General features: G+C 40.9%; 1 protein-coding gene and 1 non-coding gene across 2 annotated transcripts in view; one reads left to right on the top strand and one right to left on the bottom strand.

The window, feature by feature from the left end:
* Positions 1-8,779, bottom strand: part of PCLO (piccolo presynaptic cytomatrix protein) — a 598,913-nt gene that overhangs the window by 577,229 nt on the left and 12,905 nt on the right.
* Positions 3,506-3,640, top strand: LOC112550187. The gene has a single exon (XR_003093871.1). It is a non-coding gene; the product is annotated as a U4 spliceosomal RNA (small nuclear RNA).

Raw genomic sequence — 8,779 nt, 5'->3', positions numbered from 1 at the left:
GAAAGACTATGTCCACAGCAACACCATCATCCAAGGATTTAGTTACTTGGTCATAAAAGGCAATCAGGTTGGTCTGGCAAGACCTGCCTTTGATGAACCCATGCTGATTGCCCCTGAGCATGATCTCCCCTGCAGGCCCCCCACAGATGTGCTCCTTGATGATTCTCTCCAAGATCTTCCCAAACACCGAGGTGATGATTACAGGCCTATAGTTACTTGGGTCCTCCTTCATCTCCTTCTTGAAAATAGGGACCACATTAGACAGTTTCCAATCCCCCGGCACCTGGCCAGATGACCACGAATGCTCATACAGTCGGGCCAAGGGCTCTGCAATGACCCCTGCCAGCTCCCTCAACATCTTTGGGTGGAGGGCATCTGGACCTGCAGATTTAAAAATGTCTAGCCCTTCCAAAAGATCCCTAACTACATCTGCGCTGACTGAAGGCTTGACAGAGCTATCCCCAAGATTGTCCCTACCTCTGGTAGGTGGGATATCCTGGTCCTGGTTCAGAAAAACAGAGGCAAAGAAACCATTAAAAATATCAGCTTTCTTGTCGGCATGGCCACCAGATTATCATTTGTGTCTTGCAGGGCCCTACACCAGGCTGGCTCTACGCTGCATGTTGCAGTTCCTAGCTGCATGGCCGGGACCCACGTGGCGCAGCATGGAGTGAGCTGGGCATGGATCATCCCAGCTGTGGAGCGCGGGTCCCCACTGCAAGGCTGGGATCCATGTGGTGCAGCACGGAGGGGATTGGCTAGGCTGGCTCTGTGCTGCACGGCGTGAGTCCCAGCATTGAAGCCAGGACAGGCTGACCCCGTGCCACATTATATGGGGTTACCCATGCAGCCCTTGACAGCTCACCAAAACTCATTAAGTGGCCCTCCACCTGAAATAATTGCTGCCCCTGCCCTAATGGTTCTTTGTGCCTAAACCTAGGCAAAAAGGTTTGAAAGTTCAGCACAGTACTTTTAACCCACAACTAATGGCATATCCTTTGGATACCATAATGTGCTTAGTTTAATGGAAAGTCAGACAGTGTGCAGAGACCGTTTTCTTTGGCTAAATCAATTACATGAAGCTCAGGCAGAAATAATTAAGAGAGTAGCAACTCTGTCAAACTCCATTCACATTTTTGTTCTCTATTTTTTTCTTAAATCCATCATTATTTTTTCATCTCTATAGCAGATAGTTTAGATCAATTTCTATCAATCTAATCCAAAAAAAAAAAAAATCAATTTACCATAGTAATTGCAGTGAAGTATCAATGAATAACTTGAGCATGGATAACTGTCTCACTGATCTTAGTTGAGTTTCCTCCCATCTTTCCCACAAGATTTGCTTGCTCATAAGAAAACACATAATGGTTTCCCAGCTGCCTACATCACACTAACCACATTGTTGTGTTCATAGTATGGACACCCACAGCATGCATTACTCAGTCAGGAATCATATGTTTGTGTTCAATGCATTTAATACACAAATAATGATCTTTTTTTCCTTTGGGGTAAAAAAAGTCTTCATATCTCCATATTCGTTTTGAAGCCGTTCACAGAAAAAATGGTATCAGATTTTTTTTATCTTATTACTTTCCCTAACTGCCAAGCTAATTCAGTTGTCTCAAATTGGTACAAACAAGAGACAGGTGGTGACATTACCACCAAATAGTCTGTTTTGATTTGTTCCTGGGCTGAAGCCCTCAAGAAGGCATCACGAGTCAGCTGGGAAGAAGCTAGGAAAAGGTCTGAGCTCTTAATATATCTATGTCAAGTTATGACACATCAATTGAAAATGAGAAGCCAAATACAGAAGTTCTTCTTTGGTTTCATTTGAAATCAATAGGAGTTTGCATCCACTTAAAAAATGGAGGGCCTCAGGTTCTGTTCTTTAGGTTTGTCCTAGTAAGTACAAAAAATAGTGAGAAGAAGCAGAATAGTCTTGTGGTTAAAGCAAAGATGTTCAAGAGAGCCATGTTCAATTCCTGGCTCTGCCACAGAATCTGTAGGAGTTGCAATCAGATTTTCAGAAAAGGCACTGTGCCCATTAACACTGCCAGGAGTGCCAAAAACTCCAGTTTCAACTATAAAATCTGGCTTAACTCTTCAAATAGAGTTCCTGCACATCTTTAACAATCTGGTCACTTATTTTGATGACTAAAAGGGTGGAGAGCTTTGAAATCTTAGAATAAAGTAGGTCCTACAGGTCTCAGTGTTTAGAACAATGGGTAAAATAATATTTTTTTCTTCCATGATTTGTCTGTCATTTCTAGTTATGTTTGACATAAACCATTGCTTACAATGTGTACAGCACATAATATCATCAGTTCCTGATTGTGATTGGGCTGTCAGGTAACAATTCTTATGCATATTATGGTGCATTAATTATTACAAAGTATTTGCTACTACAAAAATTAGATTATGACAAAAGAGTAAAAATACCTTTTTGGTTAAATTTGCTTTGGTAAGTTGTATGGATAAACTTCAGCTTTTTGGCATCCATTTGTAGTTAAAGTACAAATGTAGGAATGCACACAACTGAAAGATTAATTTTCACTGGATTGGTGCAAACTATTTCAGTAGAAGTCCACAAGTGCAAATAGTTCTGAATTTCACTTTAAGTTCTTTGAACACAACAATTTACTCAAGAGTTAACCCCATTCTTGGTAGAAGCAATGCAAAGACTACATTTCTACAAGGTATACCATCAAAACCATGAATTAACCCCAAATCACTTTAAACTGTCAAACTTTAGTTAAACTTTGCATAACAGAGGTAGAGATGCACCTTACAGACTAGTTCAGAACTGCATCTGAGATTCAGCTCTGAATTAGTTAATAAAATGCAAATCTGCCCTGCCTTCTGCCTAGCTTCAGACTAACACAGCTAACTACCTCTCTTTGTTAAACCTATTTGTCCTAAACCATTAGGAAATATTTCAAGGAAAGTCTGCAAAGCTCTTACACAGGGAAGACTCTCAACTTACAATTCTTGAACCAAACTTAAGAGCTGTTTGATAAAAAAAAATTGGTTAAGGCCCCTGTTCTGCATTAAACACAACATTTATAATATTAGGGATTCTTTCATTAGTCAGAAACACCAAATTTGACCTATGTCATACTAACGTAACACATTTTCTAGGTAATAGCTTCTCCTGGTTCTTCCAAGTAGCCCTTTTCTCTAATTATATCCCGGACAGGGAAAAGGCTCCATTTCAGTCAATCATTAAATCCATTTTGGACAATTCCTAGTGTTCAATCTAGTCTTTTGTAGCCCATACAGTCTCTTGTGTTGGGTCTTTGGCCTTTCACTAACCATTAACTTTGTCAACAAACTTGCACTGTTCACCCCCAGACGAGTGTTCATCCCCATGCATTTAAATAATTATATGATTAATCTACTGTGTATTCATTTGAACAGGAGTATTAAAAACACTCACCCCATTTAAGTGTCTCTTTCTTAAATGTATAATTACGTTACATGGAGCGGATGCATGTGAATTCAATCTGCCTTTGCGCAGTGGCAGTATCGTAGCCAATGAGGTTAATCTGAAGCGCGATTATTGCTAATTGAATTCAATCTGCCTCACCTAGATTGTATGTAACATAATGTTGGCTGAACATTACCAAGGCCATCATTTTGAAATAGTCTTTATTCAGGAAAGCATCTCCAAGGAGAATGATTTCACGAATTGGATACTATTTTTATTACCAAGAGCAGAGAACAAGAGAGAAGAATTCAAACCCAATGATCTAACTCTCCATCTCCAATACAGAAGAGAAGAAATTACTTTCTCTCTCCCATTTATCATCAGCATATTCCCAACATTATATAGCTATCATACTGTTGCCTAGTATGAAACAGGAATATCTATAAAATATGGTGATAGTACAGAAATATTTTATTATAATTGCTGCATGCACATTTTTCATTATTTAGACTTCACTAACTTATGGAGCAATACAATTCTGCATTATATGACCATTCAAGAAAGGAGATTTCTGATAAATAATGTACATATACTTCATAAAAGATAGTTATAATTGTATACTATATCAGGTACCAGGAAATCATTATAATCAGTTACTATTATTCTGTTCTTTATATCTCAATAAGTCTCTCTGGGACTTTTATCTAAATAAAGTACTGTATTTACCTGAAGCCAAGACAAGTTTGAAATTAAGACCAGGGCCCTGAATAATTAGCTTTTATCAATGATAAATTTGTGATTATTTTCCATATATAGAATCCAATTAGTGGAGGGTCATCTTAAATTTGCACCCCCTCCCCACACTGTTGTGGTGGGGAAAGCAGTAGCAGAGGTCAAGGGGCCAGACCCCCACCTCTTGCTCCCCTGCCTCTTGCCATTCCTGCCTCTTGCCTGCTCCTTGTTCTCCCATGCCTGTCCTCTCCCCTAGTGAGTGACTGCCTTTGCCACTTTCCTGTTCTGGTGTCTCCCCTCCCCTGCTGTGTATCCCCCTGCCACATACCCTCTATGCCTGTGCCTGCCCCTTGCCCCACTGCCCTTGCCTGTGCTTGATCCCCCTCCTGTTCCCCACTGCAGCTTGCTTTCTTGCCCCTTACCTCCCAGCCAGTGCCTAACCCTACTGCTTGTCCCACGCACTGTGCTTGCCACCATCACCTCCCGCCTAAGCTGCAGTGCTGCTCCTCTGTGAAAGTCAGAAACAGCTACAGCTCCCAGCCAGACCAGACCAGCGCTGGAGGGACCAGAACTGCAGTAGAAGATAAGGGTGGGGACCAGCTGGAGTGGGGTGGCGGGGGGGAGGACAGGCTATAAGCGGGGAACAGGAGCTGGGAAGCAGACACAGGCATAGCAGGGCAAAGGGGTGAGAGTAGGCTACAAGTCATCCCCCATCCACCCAGTCTTCCCCACACTCCCCAGCGATGTGCTCCCTTTCCCATCAAACAAGCCATTCTAGCCCAAGGCAGGCGGTGACTTATTTCTGGCTTTAGCCCCCAGCCTGGAACTGAGTCACCACCTGCCCCAGGCAGGTACTCAAATCTAAGATGACTTCCCCGCTCCCCCACCATGCTTATTGAGGGAAGAAAGCCTCAACTTGTATTCAAGTAAATACAAAATAATTACTTTAAACTCTAGGTGCAGATACTAAGAGAGAGACCCAACCACTAGGCAGTGATAACTACTTATTCATATGCACACTACAAAGGACAAGAAAGAGCCAGTGTTTAGGCTCTGGTCAGTGCTCTTCTACAGACTTTTTTGAGTGACCTTACATAGATCACTCTTTGTACCTCCAATCTATAGAAAGGAAATTCCCTTTTACCTACCATCTATCACATCCCAACTGCACAGGAGCATTCTGAGAGCAAACACCTTGAATATTTAAGCTCTCAAATATTATGGAAATAGGAATGATATAAAAACCAAAGATAAACTTGAATTACACATCTTTCATACTGGTTTTTCATTATTTAATTACAGAGTAACTTTTAAACAGCATGGTTCCAAAGAGCTCTAGGCTGGAAGGGATCGTGTGGGTCACCAACTCTAATATCACACGTAACCATGTCATATCATCTCCTATACAAACTGATCACACTCCTTCTGAAAACTAATGAAAATTCTTCCCCCACTAATGTTATTGGGGGGCTGCTCCCAAACCTCAAAGCTCTGATGGTTTGAAACCGTTTTGTAAATCCCAAGCTTAAATTTAGTCATGGCTGGTTTATACATTTTTCTTGTGTTAATATCATAATATAGAATAAACAATTCATCCTGATGCAGTGTATTAATAGAAAACAATCAAATCCCTTTCTCAGCCTTCATCTTGCTAAAAACCAAACAAAACTCTCTATTCCACAGATCACCATAGTAGGTCTTCTGTGCATCAATTCTGGCTGAATTCAATTCCTTCAGGTGACACCTCATAGTCAGAGTACAGACCAACACCTACAGTCAGAGTTTTCACTCCCAGAGCTCCTGTAAAGATTCTTAACATTTTGACAAATAACCTAGAGACATTTTTTCTTTTTAACACGCTGGAGAAAAAAAACAACAACTCTTTTTGAAAAATGGTTAATATATTTAAAAGAAGGAAGAATTAAGGAACATGGTAAATATTTGTCATTTCACAGTAATATAGTTCCAGAATCACAGGCATGCCTTTCAGTGGTTTAGTAAAAGGTTTTTGATTTAACTCAGTTATAAGAACGTATAAAAAAACAAATTCAGAAGATTCCAGTTTCAGTCACTGCAGGGGTTGGACAGTGTTCAGTGAATCAGGCACAGGGGCAAACACTGAACAACAAGGATAAAAATATCATGCAGCTGCCTTGTTCACTGTGCCCCCTGAATACTAAATTTAAAAAAAAGTTCTGAAGAAAAAAATATAATTCATGACTGTAATTAAAGACTGGAGCATACTGCACATGTAAAAGATTTTTTTCAAACTGGAATGCTTTCCTCTTTATCATTAATAATCCTTTAACATATTAAGTTTATATTATTACAGTAAGAAAACTCCTTTAATTTGCATATATGGAGATAAAGAGAAAGATGAAATCCTGGCACAACTGAAGTTAGGGACTTTGCCTACACATTCAGCACTTTTGTAACTTCATACAGCCTGTACTAAGAACCAAACTGTAAATTGTAGCAGGGATCATACAAAACCAGTTGACTAAGGTTTACCTGGACCAACTATATTTTACACTGAATGTTATAAACTCACCTGACTGACATGAAACTCAGCTGGTTGGGATCCAACCACCCTTTTCTTACTTTTACTGTAAATCCTTGGAGTTGGTCTTTAAAACTCAGTTGCATTCAAGCCCTTTAAAGAGTATAAGCAGAGCTCATACCATGAACATAAGATCATATGAAAGTAGGGGTGGAAGGGATATCATGAAGTCTTGTAGTCCAGCCCTTTGTTTAAGACAGGATTTTCTCTGACTAAACCTTCCAAGTAACTAGACCAGCCAAATGTCCATCTAACCTCCTCTGGAAAATTGCAAGGGGTAGAGATTTCACAATGACTGTAGGTAGCCTGTTCCAATGCTTGATCACTCCCCTAGTCAGAAAGTTCTTCCTAAACTCCAACCTAAATTTCCTTTGCTGCAGTCTGAGGCTATTACTCCTAGTCTTGTCCCTTCTGGCAACAGAGAAAAGGCTACCGCTATCTTCTTTATTATCTCTCTCAAGTACTTAAAGACTGTTATCAAATTCTCCCTGTCCTCTCTTCTCCAGACTAAATAACCCTAGCTCTTTCAGCCTTTCTTCATAAGTCATGCTACCCACATCTAGAATCATTTTTGTTGCCCTCTGCTGCACTCCTTCAAAAATGTTCACATCCTTCTTGAAGTGCAAGGTCCAAAACCAGACACATTATTCCAGGTGAGGCCTCACCAGTGACAAACAGAAAGGAAAAAATCACTTCCTTTAGTTTAAAAGAGACACTTCTGTTAATATAATCCAATTTTCTTGGTTTTTTTGCAACAAGAGTATACGGTTGGATCATAGTCAGGTAATGGTCCACTGTAACACCCAGATACTGCAATATTGCAGCCTAGCCACGCATTCATCAAACTGTACTTGTACATGCAATTATTTCTTCCCAAGTGAAGGACCTTGCACTAGGCATTACTGAATTTCATGTAATAGACTGGAAGAATTGATGAGAACACCATCTGGACCCCTGCTCCTTTTACCCTTGCACCAAAAGCCATGTTGTCTCTTTTGATTTGCTCCAAATGATCACTGGCAATATCGTTAGTGTGCACATGGGTAAGAAGCATGGGATTGTAGTCAAAGGGCAATCTCAGCAAGCTTTCTGTGATGTTTTGGATGCTCACTACTTTCAGGCAGCAGACCTCTTGAGCCAACAGTCAGGCCAGAAGACAGATGACTGTTTCCTCTTGGCAGCAGGTGGAACCTCCCACATTTTGGGGTGCATGGCTTGGACTCTTCTCCTACTCGAATAGGCTCCTTCTCTCCCAATGTCAAGGCTTCAAGCTTGTTTTCCAGCTAGACAAACATAGGTTCAGAAAATGTGTGCCATGTATAGCCAGAGGTGACAAGCTGCTAGCTTCCACCTTCCTGAGTATCTACATGTTCTTTGTTTTCCAGTGTCTTCTTTGGTTGCCCTCTTCCATGATGCTGGAGGTCTCTGTTCATCAAGCTGACAAAAGACATCATCCTCATGAATGCTTATGAGCCTAGCCATCTCCTCCTGCAGCTTTCTTACCTGATTCCTGAGAGAATCCACCAGGAAATGCCTCTTACATAAGAAGCACTACCCCACTTGGCTGTCCTTGGCCAGAACATGCAGACCACGGTCCCTGAAACACCAGATCAAGACCTGGGTCGCAATTTCAGTGGCCAATAAAATTATCTTGACAGCCTGTACAGGCAGAGCTGGCAGCGGCAGGGGTTTTAGCATTGCAAAATCTTCCAGCCATCCTGTTGATTCTCTTACTAATTTGTTCTTCTGCTGCCGCTACTACTTTCTAAAAGGTTCTCCTTTTTTCCTTTGGCTACTTCCACTCATCAAGCTGTCTCACTTAATGTCAATGAGCTTTGGTAAACTAAATTAGTTCTTAAATATATGGAAGTATCCGTGTGTGCTTTATAAGGGTCACAGATGGCATGGTTTGTTTGACTCATAATCAATGACTAGTAATCAATAGGTTGATGTCTATTTAAACAGCTGGTATCAAGGGAAGTGCCCCAGAGGTTGGCTCTGGGGCTGGTTTTGTTCAATACCTTCATCAATGACCTGGAAGATGGGATGGAGTACACCCC

The sequence above is a fragment of the Alligator sinensis genome, unplaced genomic scaffold (assembly GCF_000455745.1).
Source record: "Alligator sinensis unplaced genomic scaffold, ASM45574v1 scaffold567_1, whole genome shotgun sequence".
NCBI classification, from domain to species: domain Eukaryota; kingdom Metazoa; phylum Chordata; order Crocodylia; family Alligatoridae; genus Alligator; species Alligator sinensis.
This window is presented reverse-complemented; position numbering and strand designations above follow the sequence as displayed.